The following is an 18,698-nucleotide window of genomic DNA, read 5'->3' on the forward strand; positions in this document are numbered from 1 at the left end:
TACTATTAATTCAGGATGTTTCCTAGCCCTCTGGTCTTGATCGTTTTTACTCCCGTTTAGCTTGTTCGTGGCCAAAAATGGCCACCTACGGAAAAGGCTGTAATTTTTGGGAATTTTAATTTTTTTTTCAAACTTTCACTGCATAATGTTTTTAATTAACTTCCGTTCTTGCCATTCATATAAAATAATCATTACTTTTTATTTTTTTAACCCCTCATTTGCCAGTTTGTTTGCACGATGCCCTTGTTTGTAAACAAACAGAAAATGAAAACTATATATATTCTCAGTGCCACTGGGTTTTCTTATATTTGGAGTCGTACAGTCTGGGGTATGTAAATGATTCACCACAACATTGTTGATGACACAATTTTATTTTTGGGCAGGGAGGCAAATTATATAAAAACTCCCGTTTAGCCTGTTCGTGGCCAAAAATGGCCACCTACGGAAAAGGCTGTAATCTTTGGGAATTTTAATTTTTTTTCAAACTTTCACTGCATAATGTTTTTAATTAACTTCCGTTCTTGCCATTCATATAAAATAATCATTACGTTTTAATGTTTTAACCCCTTAATTGCCAGTTTGCTTACATGATGCACTTTTGGTAAAACAAATTAACACACTGTAGTCTGTATTCTTAGTGCCAATGGGCTTTCTTGTATTTGTGGTAGTAGAGTCTTGGATATATAACAGAATCACAATAACAGTGAAAATTCTGCATTTTTAGTTTTTTGTCGGTAAGCAAATTACATAAAAACTCCCGTTTAGCCTGTTCGTGGCCAAAAATGGCCACCTACGGAAAAGGCTGTCATTTTTTATTATTTTAATTTTTTTCGACTTTAACTGCATAAAGTTTTTAATTAATATCTGTTCTTGCCATACGTATTAAATTACCATTAATTTTTTAATTTTTTAACCCTTCAAATGCCAATTTGCTCACACAATGCATTTTTTGGTATACAAATAACACACTGTAGTCTGTATTCTAAATGCCAATGGGCTTTCTTGTATTTGTGGTAGTAGAGTCTTGGATATATATCAGAATCACAGTAACATTTATTATTCTGTATGTTTAGTTTTTTGTAGGTAAGCAAATTACATCAAAAATCACACTTAGCCCCTATAAATTACATTGAAAAAATGCTCTACAGAAACACACACACACACGCACACACGCACACACGCACACACGCACACATTTTTTTTTAATACAATATCCCATATCATCCTCAGGCATCCTCAAGATCACTCATATGTCAAAATTGTGTCATTCATTTGCTCCTTTGTAGTGTGTATTCCACCTATGATCCCTATGGGGAGACTAGAATATTACATGACATTGCTCCCATGGCCGGAAATTGGCCACTGGCATAATCTGACAAAAAACATTAAAAACCATAAATTTCAAGTCTCTAGTTTAGAATGAAACCCATTTTGCCTACTTTGTATAATTTTATACTGGGAATAACAAGGGATTATTGGGGAGACTCAATTCACTGCAAAACCACTAATTTGTGCTCAAAAAACACACACGCATACACACACACACAAAAACACATGCACGTACACACATTTTTTTTTAAAGGTTGCAATGACTATCATCATCAGACATCTTCAAAATCACTCATTTGTCACAATTGTGTAATTTATTGGCTCTTTTGTAGCACATATGCATGTTTTGACCCCTAGTGGCAAACTAGAATATTACATGAAATTGTGAGCGTTCCCCAAAATGGGCCATAGGCAAAATCTGACAAAAAACATTAAAACCCATAAATTTCAAGTCTCTAGTTTAGAATGACACCCATTTTACCTAGTTTGCATGATTCTATACTGGAAAAAACAAGGAATTACTGGGAGACGGAATTCACTGCAACTGAACTGCAACAATTCTTATGTGTGATTTGATATCTAAAAAAACACACACACATACAAACACACACACACATTTTTTTTTAGGCAACAACAAATATCATCATTAGACATCCTCAGGATCACATACATGTCAAATTTGTGTCATTCATTTGCTCCTTTGTAGGACATATGTCACTAGCGACCCCTAGTGGTGAAATAAAAATATTACATTAATTTGGCCAAAAAAGGGTTACTGGAAAAATCTGAAAAAAAACATTAAAAACCATTGTCAAAAAACGTGGGAACTCAAAAATTCAGGAGCAACAAAAAAAGATGGCTGGAGTCACAAATTAAGCTGAGCTGTGCAGTTTATTTTACAGTGCAACAAACAACAGGGCAACAAAGCAAGCCTCACTCTCTCCCCCCGAGCTTCTGCTCGGCCTGGGCCTTATATACCCCAAACCCCGCCCCAAGAACAATCAACACCAATTAACCCATGAAACAATAAGTCCGGTAACTATACTCCACACACCGGCACTGAACTGACCTTATTAACAATATTCAACATCATACAAACCATCACAATCAATAAACAGGCTCTATTTGAGCATTTAATACATAAAGAAAAACTCTCCCCCTCCACTCAGTGGGGAGATGGTATGGTCCGCAGCCGACCATACCATAAAAGCAAGCTGCTTCTGCTGCTCTGGTTCATTCCTCCATGGCCGGCACGGGAGCAGCAGCACGACAGCAGCACCCAGGTAACTATGACAAAATAAAGAGAACTGAAAACAAACAAATATGATGAGTAGTGTGTGGTTTTCTTGTTCTACTTCGGTTGGAGATATGATGATGATGAGTATGAAACCAAAGGGGTGCGTGCACTCACCCAACAGAGGGGAAAATGTGTAAAATGTACCATGTAGACTGAAGACTGAAGGTGCTTTACAGTGATGAAGAGGGCTTCGTCACATTACCGCCCTCCTCTCCTGCAGCGGCAATGTTTGGCAGCCGTGACAAATAGTCCGCTGCAACATTCTCCTTGCCTGCCTTATGCCGAACACAGAACTTGAATGGCTGCAGCTCCAGATACCACCTGGTGACTCTGGCGTTCCTGTCCTTCATGGTTTGGATCCAGGTCAGGGCCCTGTGATCGGTCTGAAGGTCAAACTCACGTCCCAACAGGTAATACCTTAGGCTATCCAACGCCCACTTGATTGCCAGGCACTCCTTTTCAATGGTGGAGTAGCGGGTTTCACGGGGTAGCAGCTTCCTGCTGAGGTACAGTACAGGTCGTTCTTCACCCGGCTCTCCCTGAGCCAGTACTGCTCCTAGGCCCACCCCTGACGCATCCACCTGCACCAGGAAACGGCGGTCAAAGTCAGGACTCTGTAACACAGGGGAAGAGCATAACTTCTCCTTCAGGCCTTGGAAAGCCATCTCACACTCCTCACTCCAGGGCACAGGGTTACGGGCCAATTTGCAGGTGAGGTTAGTTAAAGGGGCTGCCAGAGTGGAAAAGTGAGGAATGAACCGCCTGTACCAGCCCACCAAGCCGAGGAAGGACCGGACCTGAGTCTTGGTACGAGGTCGGGGGCTGCTTAAGATGGCTGCAATCTTATCAACTTGAGGGCGGATCTCACCTTTTCCCAGCTGGTACCCCAGGTATGCAGTTTCCTGTTTCGCCCACTCACACTTCTGCACATTGAGGGTGAGCCCAGCCGCACTGATTGCTCCGAGTACTCGACGGACGTGTTCCAGATGTTCTTCCCACGTCTGGCTGAACACCACCACATCGTCCAAGTAGGCAGCGCTACAGTCCTCACAGCCCTGGAGGACCTGGTCCATCAGCCTTTGGAATGTTGCTGGTGCCCCGTGTAACCCAAAAGGCATCACGGTGAACTGGAACAGTCCAAAAGGGGTCCTGAAAGCAGTGAGGGGGCGAGACTGCTCTTCTAGGGGGACCTGCCAATACCCCTTACAGAGGTCAAGGGTTGTTATATACGCTGCCTTACCAATCCTCTCTAACAGGTCTTCAATTCGTGGCATTGGATAGGCATCAAAAAAAGAGATAGCATTAAGTTTTCTAAAGTCAATGCACACACGAAGAGACCCATCCTTTTTGGGCACGATGACTATGGGACTGCTCCACTCACTTGCAGAGGGTTCGATGACTCCCAGCTCCATCATCTGCCGCACCTCCTCTTTCAGAGGCTGCACCAAGCGCTCTGGGACCCGGTAGCACGCCTGCCGTATTGGTCTGTTGTCTGGTTTCACTCGGATGACATGCTGTAACACTCCTGTACAGCCTGGTTTCTGTGTGAACAGCAGTGGAAAAGAGTCAAACAAAACTTGGAGCTCAACTGACCTCTTGTCATCCAGATGAGCGAGATCCACTCTGGCCGGTTGCTTCCAGGCTTCCACCACACCTTCCGTGTCATCCTCCTCCTGCACCTGACGCGCCAACAGAGAGGTCATGGATGGGAGGCTTCTCTGCTCCTCCCAGGCTTTCAAGAGGTTCACGTGGTAGGTCTGCTTTGGTTTTCCCTTCTCAGGGTGCAGGACTTCATAGGTTGTGGGCCCCATCCGCCTAGTGACCTCAAAGGGGCCCTGCCACTTCGCCAGCAGTTTGCTGGTTGATGTGGGCAGGAGCAACAGGACCTTCTGGCCTGGTTTGAACTCACGTTGGCGGGCCCGTTGGTCATACCACCTTTTCTGTGAGCTCTGTGCCTCCAAGAGGTTCACTCTGGCCTCCTCCCGGTACTGCTCCAACCGGTCCCTCATCTGGAGGACATATTGCACCACCCCTTGGCCCTGCTCCCTCCGGGCTGGCTCTTTTTCCTCCCAGTTCTTCCTCAGCAGGTCAAGGGGCCCCTGGACAGGCCACCCATACAGGAGCTCGAAAGGAGAAAATCCAGTAGAGGCCTGTGGTACTTCTCTGTAGGCAAAGAGGAGAAAAGGTAACCATTTATCCCAGTCCTTTCCTGTGTCAGAGACAAACTTTCTCAGCATCCTTTTGAGGGTCTGGTTAAACCTCTCCACCAGCCCGTCCGTCTCCGGGTGATAAGGTGATGTCTTGATCGCTGTTATGCCCAACTCTCGATGCAGCTGACCCATCAGGCGAGAGGTAAAGTTGGTCCCTTGGTCCGTCAAAATCTCCTCTGGGATACCTACTCGAGAGAAGAGCTGGACAAGAGCACTGATAAGTTTTGGAGTGGTTATGGACCGCAGAGGAAAAGCTTCTGGGAACCGAGTAGCATAATCACAGACAACGAGGATATACTGATATCCGGCTGAGCTTTTTTCTAAGGGTCCCACAATGTCCATGGCAATTCGCCTGAATGGGGTGGTGATCACAGGCATAGACTGCAGTGGTGCTCTGTCTGTTTTACGGACAGCACTGGTTTTCTGACACTCCGGACATGATCTGCAATATGCCTGTACGTCAGAGTACATTGAGGGCCAAAAAAACCGTGATGCCACTCTGAGATACGTCTTATAGTGCCCCAAATGTCCCGCCCAGGGAATGGTGTGTGCCAGGTGTAACACCAGGGATCTACAACTGCCTGGCACCACTAGCCGCAGGTTATCTGGCTCATTCCCCTGATACAGAACATCATTATGCAGAACATACACTGACCCCCCAGTTTGAACCCTTTGATCAGTAGAGGCGGCAACCTTGTCAAGCAGGGACTTTAACACAGGGTCAGTCTGCTGTAACATTTGGATATTTTCTGGTATCTCCCATCGAACAGGGAAATCATTGTTTGGAGTTTTAACAGAATCAGGGGCACCAGCATGCTTCTCCAACCGCCGCTGTCGGCGTGGCTTCCTGGGCCTGTCAGGCCCCGCCTCACACAGACTACCACACAAGTCTGGCAGAGGCTGCAGTCCGGGCTGAGCTTGTGCTTTAGCCTGGGACCGTGTCATGACAAAACAGGAGACACTCATTTTGGGCTCTAACACCAGTCCAGCAGCATTGCAGGGGCTGTTCCCATCAGTGAGGAGGTCATACAACACAGGAAAATCCCACCCCAAAAGCATCTCCACAGGTAACTTTTCCAACACCCCCACTTTCATCAGATATTTTTGTCCGGCCACCTCCACAGTGAGCTCCACCTGTGGCTCGGACTTGCAGTCACCATGCACACACAGGACACTAGTTTGCTGGCTGTAATCAACAACACATGGCACACATTGTTTCCTGATAAACGACATGGAGCTACCAGAGTCTAGCAAAGCAGTCAAGGCTCTCCCATTAACCTTAACTGGCACAGTTCTGGATTTCCCCTCACCGTCTTGACTGTCACTTTGTTCCTCCCCCCTAGGCACATAACACAACCCAGTAATTTTTGGTCTCTTTAGGGGGCAAACCGAGGCCTTGTGACCCTGCTGCTGACAGTGATAACATACCAGAGTCTTAGTCCATGACTGAGCTGTGGGGCCCTTATCCTGCTCCCCCCGGTTACCTTCAAAGTTCCTTGGAGGAGCCTCTCGGGTGCGATGATAGTCCCTGGTGGTGGGGTCCCGCATTGGTCGTGATGGGGCCCCTCTTCTGGCATTCAGGTACTGTGTGGCTAACTTTGCAGCTGTCAGCCCGTCCTGGGGTTCATGTTCTCTCACCCAGGTCTTGATGTCCACTGGAAACACCTGCAGCAGCTGCTCCAAGACGAACATCTCTCCGATCTGGTCTTTACTCCTCTGCTCCGGCCTCATCCAGCGACGGTACAGGCCCTTAAGACGATGGTACGTCTCAGTCGGTGTCTCACCAGCTGGCGTTGAAGGGGCCCGGAACCGTTGGCGGTAAGTCTCAGCCGAGATATCGAACTTGGCCAACAGCGCCTCCCTCAGGTCCTCGTAATAGTTGGATCGATCTTCGTCCATGGCGGTGTAGGCTTCCAGCGCTTTTCCAGTCAGCAGGGGAATCAGCCGACAGGGCCACTCCTCCTGGGGCCACTGCCAAGTCTTAGCCATGCGTTCAAAGCGAAGGAGATAATTTCCAATGTCCTCTCCTTGTTGATACACTGGCATTTTAGGCTCTTTCCTCTGCACCGCTGGTTGACCACCAGGGGAACTATGCAGTCGGCTTGGTAAAGGCGTCAACGGCTCACCCTGCCCGGCCCCTCCAGGTGGGCCCCTACGGGGTGCTGGCGTTGGGAGCTCCATCCGAACACTCCCGCCTGTGATGGACGGCACGGCTGGTGACGGCTGCATGCTGGGCTGCTGGGACGCCGAGGCCTCCAGGGAAACACGCAGGCCCCGTAGCTCGTCCTGGAGAATATCGTCTCTTCTCTGCTGCGCCGCCAGGAAGCCCCTGAAGAGGTTCATCATCTCCACGAGACCCTCATCTTGCGGCGCTCCCAGCGGTGGTCCCGGCAGCGGTCCAGGCAAATTTCAAGTCTCTAGTTTGGAACAATACCCATTTTACTTACTTACTTAATTTGGATAATTCTATACTGGAAATAACAAGGGATGAAAACATGTGGTTTTAATGGGTTTCAACTGGCCACAAATGGCCACGATAGAGTTAAACGGGAGGATTGTATCTTAACAGAATATTATTGATATATTTGAAGTTCTGATGATGGAAAATTTAAATTCAGACAAATGTCCAGACCCTTGGGGAGTTTCGTTCCATTTGCTTTAACACAGATGGAAATGATCAACAAAAAGAAAACAGGGTGGCCACAAATGGCCAGGTTAGAGACGGAAATGATCAGAATGTATTTAGAACGAAGGGCAGTGAAAATATGATTGTTTTTTTTTTTTAAAAAGTGGTCTTGTGTCTCACTTTACCCCAGTTCAGGGGTAAACTGAGACAGACTAGAGAAATCAATGGGGTAAACTGATCCACTTACTTTTTCCACTCTGAAACTACCATAACAACACATGTTGTAACAGCTAGAGTCCTGACAGCTTGACAACCACACTTCCCAAAACTAATGACGGACTAGTAGCAGAATCATGGGGATTGGTCAATTAAGCACTTTTGTTTTCTCAACACAAAGTGACTCAAGAACAAAATCAAATAAAACACAAAATGTTTTAATTAACATTCAAATGACAGATAGAACCAGTCAGATAGTCTGGGGGTCAGATTGTAGGCCCTGACAATCGTGACCATTTCAATCAAAAGTCCTCTTGTATGTGGGGGGAACCGACAAGGTGCAATGTGACTAAAGAGTTAATTAACCAATAAAGAAGCGAGCTGACTGAGAGCACATAGCATAACAAAGCAGTGTGGCTACAGATCATGTTTGATCACGCGAGATTTCTGGCTTGGGGGACGAGATTCTAGTGTAAATCTTTGTGTGTGGTGTGCTCACAGTGTCTCACTCTTGGATTTATTATAATACATCCATGGTCTCACTTTACCCCGCAGCATTTGTCTCACTTTACCCCAACACCCCCTTTTCAGAAAAAACAACCTCTCTTAGAAATTCAGGCTAATTTTCAGCCAGCATCATCACATGGTTTAAAAACAGCCCTTCTAGAAAGAAGTAAAATATTCTTATATTCAATCAAATTATCTTGTATCAAGCAAAAAAAATCTGCCAATGGGGTAAGCTTTTTTTTTGCTTGACAAGAATTCTTAAAATAAGCCCAAATGTCTTAGCTCAGAAAGATTAAAATGAGACTTTAAACTAGACAGAAAATCTTAAATTAATCAAAATTCTTCTAAAACAAGCAATGAAAAAAACACTAATGTAAGATAAAATTACTCAAAATTATAATTTAAGTCTCTTCACTAAGAAATGACACCTTAATCTGGGATTGATAATGAGCATAAAAGTAGTTAAAATGAGACATAATTTCTTATAACAGCATAACAAATATAAGTGATGTTGTCTTAAATCAAGATACCAAAACTTTCTCATTTAATTTTTTTTTATTAACTTTGCAGTACAATTGCTCAATTCACCATCCCAAACAGGAGGACTTCCACATTTTAGATCTATCATAATCTAACATACAAAAGCAGGTTTTGATTTGAACCTCACTATCAGAAAAATAACACATCAGTTATTTTAGCAGCATACAATAGCAAATAAACATCATGTAGCAGCATAATATTATCCCATAAATGTTCAATCTCACCAACAAAGGTGAGTAACTGTGATGAACTTAAACTTCCTTTGAAAAGTCTTCCATCAGGCACAGTCGGGCAGTGACAAAAGGACTCACTCTGTCACTCAATGAATGACTTCCACTCACCAACCACTTTTTTGTAGTGGGGGGTGGGGGGTCAAATCCTGCTCATGAATTGAATCTTGAAGTACCTCTGTCTGCAGCCTGACAGTAGTGTAGAAATACACTTTGGGTAGTTCATGTGCAGGGCATAGTAATAAGCCATGAGGTAGAATAAAAACATGTCGGCTAGGTTAACCCTCCAGTCGGCGCCCCTGACCCAAGGCCCTGGCTCATAACGCTGCACCGCGGCTGCCCACTGCTCCTCAGGGATGGGTTCAATGCAGAGAAAGAATTTCACTGTACTAGCTGTATATGTGACAAATAAAGTACCTTTACCTTTACCTTTAAGCCAGGAACACACCGCCACAACGCTTCCCGACGCTTCCCGACGCCGACGGCTTTGGCCGACGAGTCTGTCGCCTCTCGTCGGGAGAAAGGAAACAGTGAAACACACTGTGACCGCCCCGACTGCCGACCAGAGCGACTGAGTGGCGAGGACTCCCCCATAGAAATACAGACCCATACAGACCAGGGGCAGCTCTGCTCACTGTTCATTCAAACAAACTAATGCCACTGCCACAGTTAATTTCATCAATGAGACCAACATTAATCTCCCCAAAACAATTGAACCAGCCACGTTTTAACAGGCTAAAGCCGAAATTAAAACAGTTTTAGCAGCTTACTGCTGTGGCTCGGTTGCCGCGAATTGGCGATAGCCGATGCTAATTTCTGTTAGCCCGTCTATGGTGTTTTACATTACACGTTAGCATTAAGCTAGCGGGCTTTATATGCTTAGTTGTGAGCTGTGTGTGTTTTGAACGTTGTTTCAAACTATGTGGGTTTGATTGAACATCTTTGATGTTTAAATACTATATATATATTGCTGCTTAATATATTGCTTTACTCCTCTTTTTATTTTGTAAACCATTTTTACTGTAGGACAGGCTAGGACACCGTTTGTTTACTGTGGTCACTTCCGTCCCTCCCACACACCGCGCTGATTCGCTTAGGGCACCGCCAATCAGAATCGCCATAGCTAGCACACAGCCAATCAGAGTACCCGACGAGTCTACTCTCCCGACGGCCGACGAGTCCCGACTGAGCATGTTCAATCGGCCCCGACGAGACCCGACAAGACCCGACGGAGAGGAACACACCAAACAGACGAGCTGCCGACGCCGTCCGACGAGGCCCGACGCCCGACGGTCGGCTCGGTGTGTCCCTGGCTTTAGTCCTTCATTAAGTCTGTCCATGGTGATGGTGATCACTGGTGTGTTTCCAATGGTGATCGTTCAGTTGTCCTCAGAAACGAGCAAAACCGGACCAGACAGGGGTCGCTGCTGCATGAATCAGGATCCTCAGAAGTCTAGATGACACAAATCAATGTAGAAGATTAGAAAAACAAAAAGTAACATAGAGTTTGACCTGGACTAGGACATCAGAGAAATCATATTGTACTTTAAAACACAGTGACCCCTCAGCCCACTGCAAATGCTGAATGCACCACAGCTAGTTCCAACAAAGTTAGTACTACACTATGGAGAACACTTCCCTTTTGGACCTTGTGAAATGATACAAGTTTATCTCAAAGTAACTAAATCTAAAATAAAATCTATACCTGGAAAACTGGAACATATATGTGACCCGTTCCATCAAAATGAGTCAGAAGTTGCAACGTTCTATTTTTAGATAATCAGCTGATAACGTGGAAAACCCATAGAAAATCAAAAAAAAATTTTTACCCTAATTTCAAAGCAATGTCATTCAAAAACAATCTCCCAAAGTTTCACAGTCCAGATAATTGAGAAAAGGCACGAACATGATGATTAAAGTTGACTTGCAACTTAAACCCTCTGAAAATGAGAGTTGCTTCGGTGCAAAACATGAAATATCTCCTGAACCGTTTATGATAGAGACGAGCTGTAAACTGCATCTGAATCGCAGGATTCTCCGCTTTCCGACGGTCATTGAATGTTGCCTCTATGACGAGAAGGGACGGGTACAGAAACAGATGCTAAACCGAGTAGCATCAACGCTAACAGAGCGTAGCATCGATGCTAACAGAACGTAGCATCGATGCTAAACCGAACGTACACGCTTGCACATGTTTTACAAAACATCGACAAAACATGACAACTTCTGAACCGTTTATGACAGAGACGAGTTGTAAAAAGCATCTGAATTGTGAGATTCTCTGCTTTCCGAGGGTCATTGAATGGCGTCTCTATGACAACAAGAGGCCGTATGGGGTGTGTGTAATCACGTGGTACAGGAACAGATGCCAGAGTCACTGGCACAAACTTTAACTGCTATTTTCTCAGGTTTTAGAACGGAATAAAGAGTAGGAGATCGTAATTCAAATGGCCACATCTCAAAAACCATAAAATGTATGACTCTGACTAGGGTATCATTTTAAAGCTTATTTTCTAATCTTTCCATTGATACCAAAATCTCAACTTTGAAATTTGGGGTCACTGTGACTCATTTTGATGGATCGGGTCACATATGATGAAATATTGCAGTAAATCTCACCTCAAGTACATGGCAAAGTGCCTCGCTGCTTGAGCCCAGTTTCTTCAGTGGCTCTGAAGACAGCTGTGATGCTCCACTGGTTTAATAGAAAAGGCACAATACAAGGTGGTACCATAACTGTAACAAAACATTACTGGTAGGCTACATAAATAATTACAAGACATTATTATATCAAATAAACATGTCAATGTATTGTGACTTAACCTCCATTCAAAGTTTTTCGTGGCCTTCTTCATCCCTCCATAAAACTGGACCTTTGAAGAGAAGGTTTTCCGTATATTCTATGCTATTGCCCCCCAGAAGCTTATAACCAAGTCCTCACATAAGAGGCAACCTTGGTTAAATGAAAGTATCCGCAGTTTTAAAAGAGATTGTAGAAAAGCAGAGCGTTTGTGGAAAAAATCAGGTCTCCAGATTCATTTTAATATTATGAAGAGCCTTTTATCTACTTTTAACTGTATGATAAAAGAGGCAAGAAGACAATATTTCTCGAATCTGATTCTCATTAATCAAAATAACCCCAGGATTTTATTTAAGACTGTTGATTCCCTGGTCAATACTCCGCCCCCCTCTGTCCCCATTGAATCAGATGCCGACTGTAATCGTTTTTTATCTTATTTTAACGATAAGGTGGAGTCTATCAGAGCCTCGATTACACCCAGTGCCTCTTTTACTGATGCTTTTACTGATACTTTTAGTGATGCCTTTTATCCCCCAAAGGACATTTTAAACCAGTTTTACCCAATAACGCTACCTGAACTTTTAGATGTTGTTTCACACACTAGAGTGTCAACCTGCCCTACTGATGTGATTCCATCAAGGTTTTTAACTCAGGTATTTGATTCTGTTGGGCCCAGCTTGCTCTCTATTTTTAACAGCTCGCTGACTACTGGTTGTGTCCCGGACTATTTTAAAACTGCATGCATAACCCCCCTCCTGAAAAAACCAAGGCTAGACCCTTCCTTGCATCACAACTACAGGCCAATCTCCAAACTGCCTTTTATGTCAAAAATTTTAGAAAAAATTGTGTCTTTACAGCTTTTAGCAGCCCTAGAGGAAAATTTTATCTTTGATAAATTTCAGTCTGGATTCCGGAAGTACCACAGCACAGAAACGGCTCTACTAAAAGTGACCAACGACCTCTTACTGGCAGCCGACAGTGGGTTGTGCTCAGTCTTGGTACTTCTGGATCTCAGTGCGGCGTTCGACACAATTGACCATATGATTCTTTTAAATCGTTTGAGGCACTGGATGGGTGTTTCAGGTACAGCTTTGAAGTGGTTTTATTCATACTTTTTAAATCGTACGTTCTCTGTCACAGCAAATAACTTCAAGTCCTCCTCCTCCTCTCTGAAGTACGGCGTGCCTCAGGGGTCTGTTTTAGGACCAATCCTATTTTCATTATACATGCTTCCCCTGGGGCACATAATACAAAAATATTATGTGTCTTTTCACTTTTATGCTGACGACACTCAGCTGTACCTGCCCGTAAATGCCACTGACCCTGGGAAGTTGAGTGCTTTTTTAGACTGTATTACTGCTGTTAAAAACTGGTTGTCAAAAAATTTTCTCCAACTCAATGACAACAAAACAGAGGTTCTGGTCTTTGGGTCCCAGCAGATGTCTAAACAAATCCTGTCAGCTGCTGGGCCATTAATAGATGGCATCAAACCCTCCGCAAAAAACCTTGGAGTCTGGTTTGATAGCAACTTAAACTTTGAACAGCACACGACCAAACTTGTTCAGTCTTGCTTTTATCATCTTAGAAATATTTCAAAGATTCGATCCTTTTTATCTTTTAAAGACACAGAAACGATTTTACATGCTTTTATTTCATCACGACTGGATTATTGTAACAGTCTTTTTACCTGTCTTAATCAAAAATCCCTGGACAGACTCCAGTCGGTGCAGAATTCTGCTGCCAGGCTTTTAACCAGAACTAAGAAACGTGAGCACATTACGCCTGTTTTAGCTTCCCTGCACTGGCTTCCAGTACGTTTTAGGATTGATTTTAAGATCTTATTAATCACTTTTAAAGCACTCAACGGTTTTAGTCCTGCATACATCACTGACCTTTTATCTGTGTACACTTCTGCCCGCACTCTGAGATCCTCAGATAAAGGTTTTTTAGCTGTCCCTGGGGCCCGACTGACGACAAAGGGGGAAAAAGCATTCTCAGTTCGGGCCCCAAAGCTCTGGAATGATCTACCGGAGGACATTAGGTCAGCTTCTTCAGTGTTGTGTTTTAAATCACTCCTCAAAACTCATTTTTATCGGAAAGCCTTTCCTGATTTTATTTGATTTTATTTACTTGTTCTGGTTGTCATTTTAATTGTTGTTACCTTGTTGTACAGTACCTTGTAACATTTGTTTTGAAAGGTGCTATAAATAAAGTTTAATAATAATATTCTGCATCTCTGATGTAGCTACTGGGAGTTGGTTGGTTGGTTGGTTGGATGATTCACTGCAGCTCACCATCACCTGAAAAATAGATTCAGATAAAGGAAACAACAAATCACTGACAAAAAGTCCTTGTCAGATATCCTGATGACCAATGTTCTTCAAAATAAAAAAATCTAAGGTGTAAGATGAACATTATGCTAATTATGTCATGCTAAACTCCTTTACAAATGACCAAGTGTTACTGTATTTTATTTTATTTTTTGTATCTTAATTAAATGTAACCTAATTCTAGATGGGAATCATAATGCAACACTGGCCCCTTTTTTAAATCTAGTTCAACATTAGCTCATTAGCCGAGAATCTACAACTTGTTAAGCTAGGTTAACTAACTACATTAAACCAACACTAAGGAACTTTTCAACCTTCACATAATATTTTCATAACTTTTGTGATGGTACATCGACTTACAACAGGTTGAATGACACCTCTGTCATGGCCTGAGGGGGTCTGTATCATTATGGTCTGTATCTCCTACTCTGGCACTAAGCAGCTTTGAGGAGCATGGTAGGAACCCTGCTCTCACTTAAGTTTCACTTTCACTTTAGCGAGTCACGACGAGGAGGGAGCAGCAATGATTGTGTTTACTATGAAATGATCCGCTGGAAACAGAAACTTAGTTTGGACGTCTTCTGTTCATTTCCATGCACCGGGAGATCAGGATGTTTACGGCGCTATTCGCTAGTGCTCATGGGAGATGGAGTCTTCCTTCAGGCAAAACACTACCGCTTTGGGCCACTGGCGCCGCCAAACTCAACCAATATTGAAAGTTCTTTAGTACTGCTTTAAATATAACACCTGCACAACATAAAAGTAACCCTTAGCATACCTCTGACTGTGGCAGTTGCAACCTGGTCCAGTTTGTCCATCTGCTGACTTTAATATCCATAATCCACGTTTGAGAAGCAGCCGCAGCCGCAGGTGACCTCCAAAGTAGCGGTGGATTTCACATTTCAACTGACTCCAAGTTATATAATACATCCATGGTGTAATTACACAGCAGAGCGCAGACAGGGACTAGTCTGCCTGTCTAGCCTCTACTTGCTCTTTTTACTAAACTTAAAGGGATAGTTCAACATTTTTGGCAAATTGGCCCATTGCCATAATCCCTATAGTCATAGCAGTAGGTTTGTTTTTACCTTTATTTGTCGGTGCAAGCTGTTTTTAGGACGGCGGAGCAGAGCCGTGAGCTGCTCAGAGCTACGCTACGGAGGCTCATTATGGGATTTCTTGGTTTCCCTCATCATCAAACTCATCAAATACACAATCCAACAACTCCACAACGCTCTGGTGGACAAGTTGTGAGCTGCACATTCACCACGCTATGAGATAATAACACAACGTTACCAGACAGAGTTGTTTTAGAGGGAAATTCATGCAAAACCACTGATGCACGTTGCCTTCAGGGACAGTTTTTCATCAACAGTCTCTGTATTCCCTCTAAATCAACTCTGTGTGGTAACGTTGTGTTATTATCTCATAGTGTGGTGAATGTGCAGCTCACAACTTGTCCACCAGAGCGTTGTGGAGTTGTTGGATTGTGTATTTGATGAGTTTGATGATGAGGGAAAACAAGAAATCCCATAATGAGCCTCCGTAGCGTAGCTCTGAGCAGCTCACGGCTCTGCTCCGCCGTTCTAAAAATAGCTTGCACCGACAATTAAAGGTAACGAACCTACTGCTATGACTATAGGGATTATGGCAATGGGCCAGTTTGCCAAAATGTTGAACTATCCCTTTAAGAGAAGTCCTGTTATGTAGTGATGGGCCAATAAAAAATGAATTATTTGCATCTTGAAAGAGTTTCTAATGTGCAATTTCTCCCCCAATAGTGTTATTATGACCAAAGTCACTATAATTATCCACCAAGTCTCTTTTTCATCATTATTATAATCACCATTTATAGAATATATCATAACTGACTTACACACACACACACACACACACACACACACACACACACACACACACACACACCTATTCACATTGTAAGTCATTGTAAGTCATCAGTGCATGTTCACTGTATTGTCTGTCGTGTTTTTTCCACAATAAAAAAAAAAAAAAAAAAAAAGGAAAACGTGACGATTTGATGAGTCATTGTTGTAAAGTTAGGACACAGTTGAGGTTAGTAAAGGTATATTTCACAGACTCTCTGTCTTCGGCAGTGACGATGATGATGATGATGACGATGATGATGATGGTGGTGGTGGTGGTGATGATGTCATGACTCACTGTTGCTCAGCGTTTCAGCTTTCCATAGTTTCACAACCAGGTGGTTTCCTCGGCAGCAGCAGCAGCAGCAGCAGCAGCAGCAGCAGCAGCAGCAGCGTATCTGTCTGGACATGAACATGAACCCGACTGCAGCACAAAGGAATGAAGCTCCCTTTCAAAATAAAAGCCTCCTAATGAAGAGTGTGTGACTCTGTGTCGGTGCAACGGAGACAGAGGTTCAAACTGTTCTTCTGCTGTGAGCAGGGCCGTTGTCTAGGGGAGAAAGGTGATGATAACTCTATTATTATTATTATTATTATTATTATATTATAACCTTTATTTAACCAGGTTTGTCCCATTGAGATCCAAGAGAGACCTGGCCAAGAATGACAGCACATAGTTTCAACACATAGTCACATTATTATTATATTATATTAACTCTAGGGGCCCAGCGCCCAGTGGGGCCCATAAAAAACCCCAGTAGTCTAATCTTTGTATGACTGATTTATTCTGCTTTCAGCATTCAGAAGCTTTCAGCATTCACCCGTATTTCCTTCAGGAAATGCATTCTCTAGTTCTGCATAAGACCCTGAGTAATACTCACAGTAATGCTGCATTAGCATCAAAACAAAGCAGGTTAATTTATATATTTTTTTGCGTTGCGTTGCGTACGAACTGATGAAGGCCCTTGGATAAGAGGCGAAACGTCTTCCCAGACAAATACAAGCTACGATTCAATTTGCCCAGAAAAGAACGATGACCTGGATGAATGAGAATATCCATAGACAAAGTATAGGGTAAATTAAAAATGCGTATACGTACGTAGTCTAAGAAAAAAAAAAGTGGAAAAGTCAGGGGATTAGGGATCCCACTTTAGTGTTTTTACTATTTACTAATTACTATCTAATTTGTGAATGAATTCTTTGTAACAAGGGGTAGACAATATAAGTTTGCTTCTTTCTGCCCCCTTTCATTCAAGACTCACAGTATTGTCATTGTTTATTTTATTTTTTGTTTTTATGCTTGATAAATGAATGAAATAAATAAATAAACTAAAACTAAACTAAACTAGTGTTCTTTAAGGAGGCCCAGAATTCCTAGCAACGGCCCTGTCTGTGATTAAACAGCAGCAGCTTCTCTTTACTTTGAGTGAGTCGACTGTTTCTGTGACGACGGGAATACATCCCAACGTTCACTGAGACTACAGTTAAGACTAAAAGACAAAGTTTAATAACAATAACACAAATAAATGTAGGCTTGTGACTGTAGATAATGGCACGTTCACATCAATGGTGCAAACAGACTACTTTTAATTCAATTCAATTCAATTTAGCCAACTTTATTTATCTCAAATAGGGAAATTCTGTTTGCAGTCTCCAGTCAGACAGCACATAAAACAATATAACAGTTTTTTTGGCCAGGGGATCTCCAGAGTAGAAAATGATTTTATTTTTATTGGGCTAATCACTGCTTTCAGTTCTTACTTGAGGATTTTATTTTTATTCTTTGTTTTATTTATTCCACCACCACCACCACCACCACCACGCTGCACCACAGGAAATCAATCCTGCCTGTGGCCATTAAACTGTACAATTCAACAGCTCACTATGGTCTGTACAATGAAGCAGCTTATTTCTAGGTGCAACATCACCTCAACAGAGACTTATTTATTGTATGCTTATATTTTCTTCTGTATATATTGTTACGATGGGGGACGGAGAGGGGCAAATTTTGGGGTTTATTCTTATAGTTTTTAACTTAACTTGTAATTCTGGTAATAGTATTTAACTTTGTAATTTTTGTAATACTATTTAAATTGTAATTTATCTTTTTCTCCTATTTGAAGTTGTTGTATTGTATTATTCTGCTATAATATTCTTCAGCTTTGTACACGGGAGCGCTGTGACGAAAGAATTTCCCACAAGGGATTAATAAAGTTTATTAAGTCTATTCTATTCAGTGTGGTGACTCTGGCGCCACCTACTGACATGTGAGGGAATCGCGCTAACACCAAAAACAACAACTGTACAATAAAGTGAGCAGTGAAATGCCCTTTTTTTTTTTTTTACATAATAAAATGAAATGAAATGAAATGAAAAAACATATTTATAGGGGTGTCTAGTTTTATTTCTTTGTTGAAACATTTCAAACATCATTTTTAATGCACTCAGTATTTTTTAACACAAAATGAACCAACTACCTACTTTATTTCTTTTGTCTTTTGTTTTTCACGTGCTTATAGCTGAGAACTTGATCTATTCTATTTTATTTTTACTTTTATTTGCTCTTGTTTTTAACTCTGTTTTTAGTGTTTTGTTTGTTTTTATTCTGTCTTATGCTTCTTTTTTTTTAATGTTTTGTTTTTATGTAAAGCACATTGAGTTGCCTTGGTATGAAATGCGCTGCTATATAAATAAAGATGCCTTGCCTTGTCTACAGTAGCTATACTGTTT

At 42.6% G+C, this 18,698-nt stretch overlaps 1 protein-coding gene across 1 annotated transcript in view; it reads right to left on the reverse strand.

The window, feature by feature from the left end:
* LOC311000809 (dual specificity protein phosphatase 18) overlaps positions 1 to 18,698 on the reverse strand; it is a 255,469-nt gene that overhangs the window by 74,670 nt on the left and 162,101 nt on the right. The gene's annotated exons all lie outside the window — the stretch shown is intronic.

Source organism: Trachurus trachurus (genome assembly GCF_905171665.1).
Source record: "Trachurus trachurus genome assembly, chromosome: 17".
NCBI lineage: Eukaryota > Metazoa > Chordata > Actinopteri > Carangiformes > Carangidae > Trachurus > Trachurus trachurus.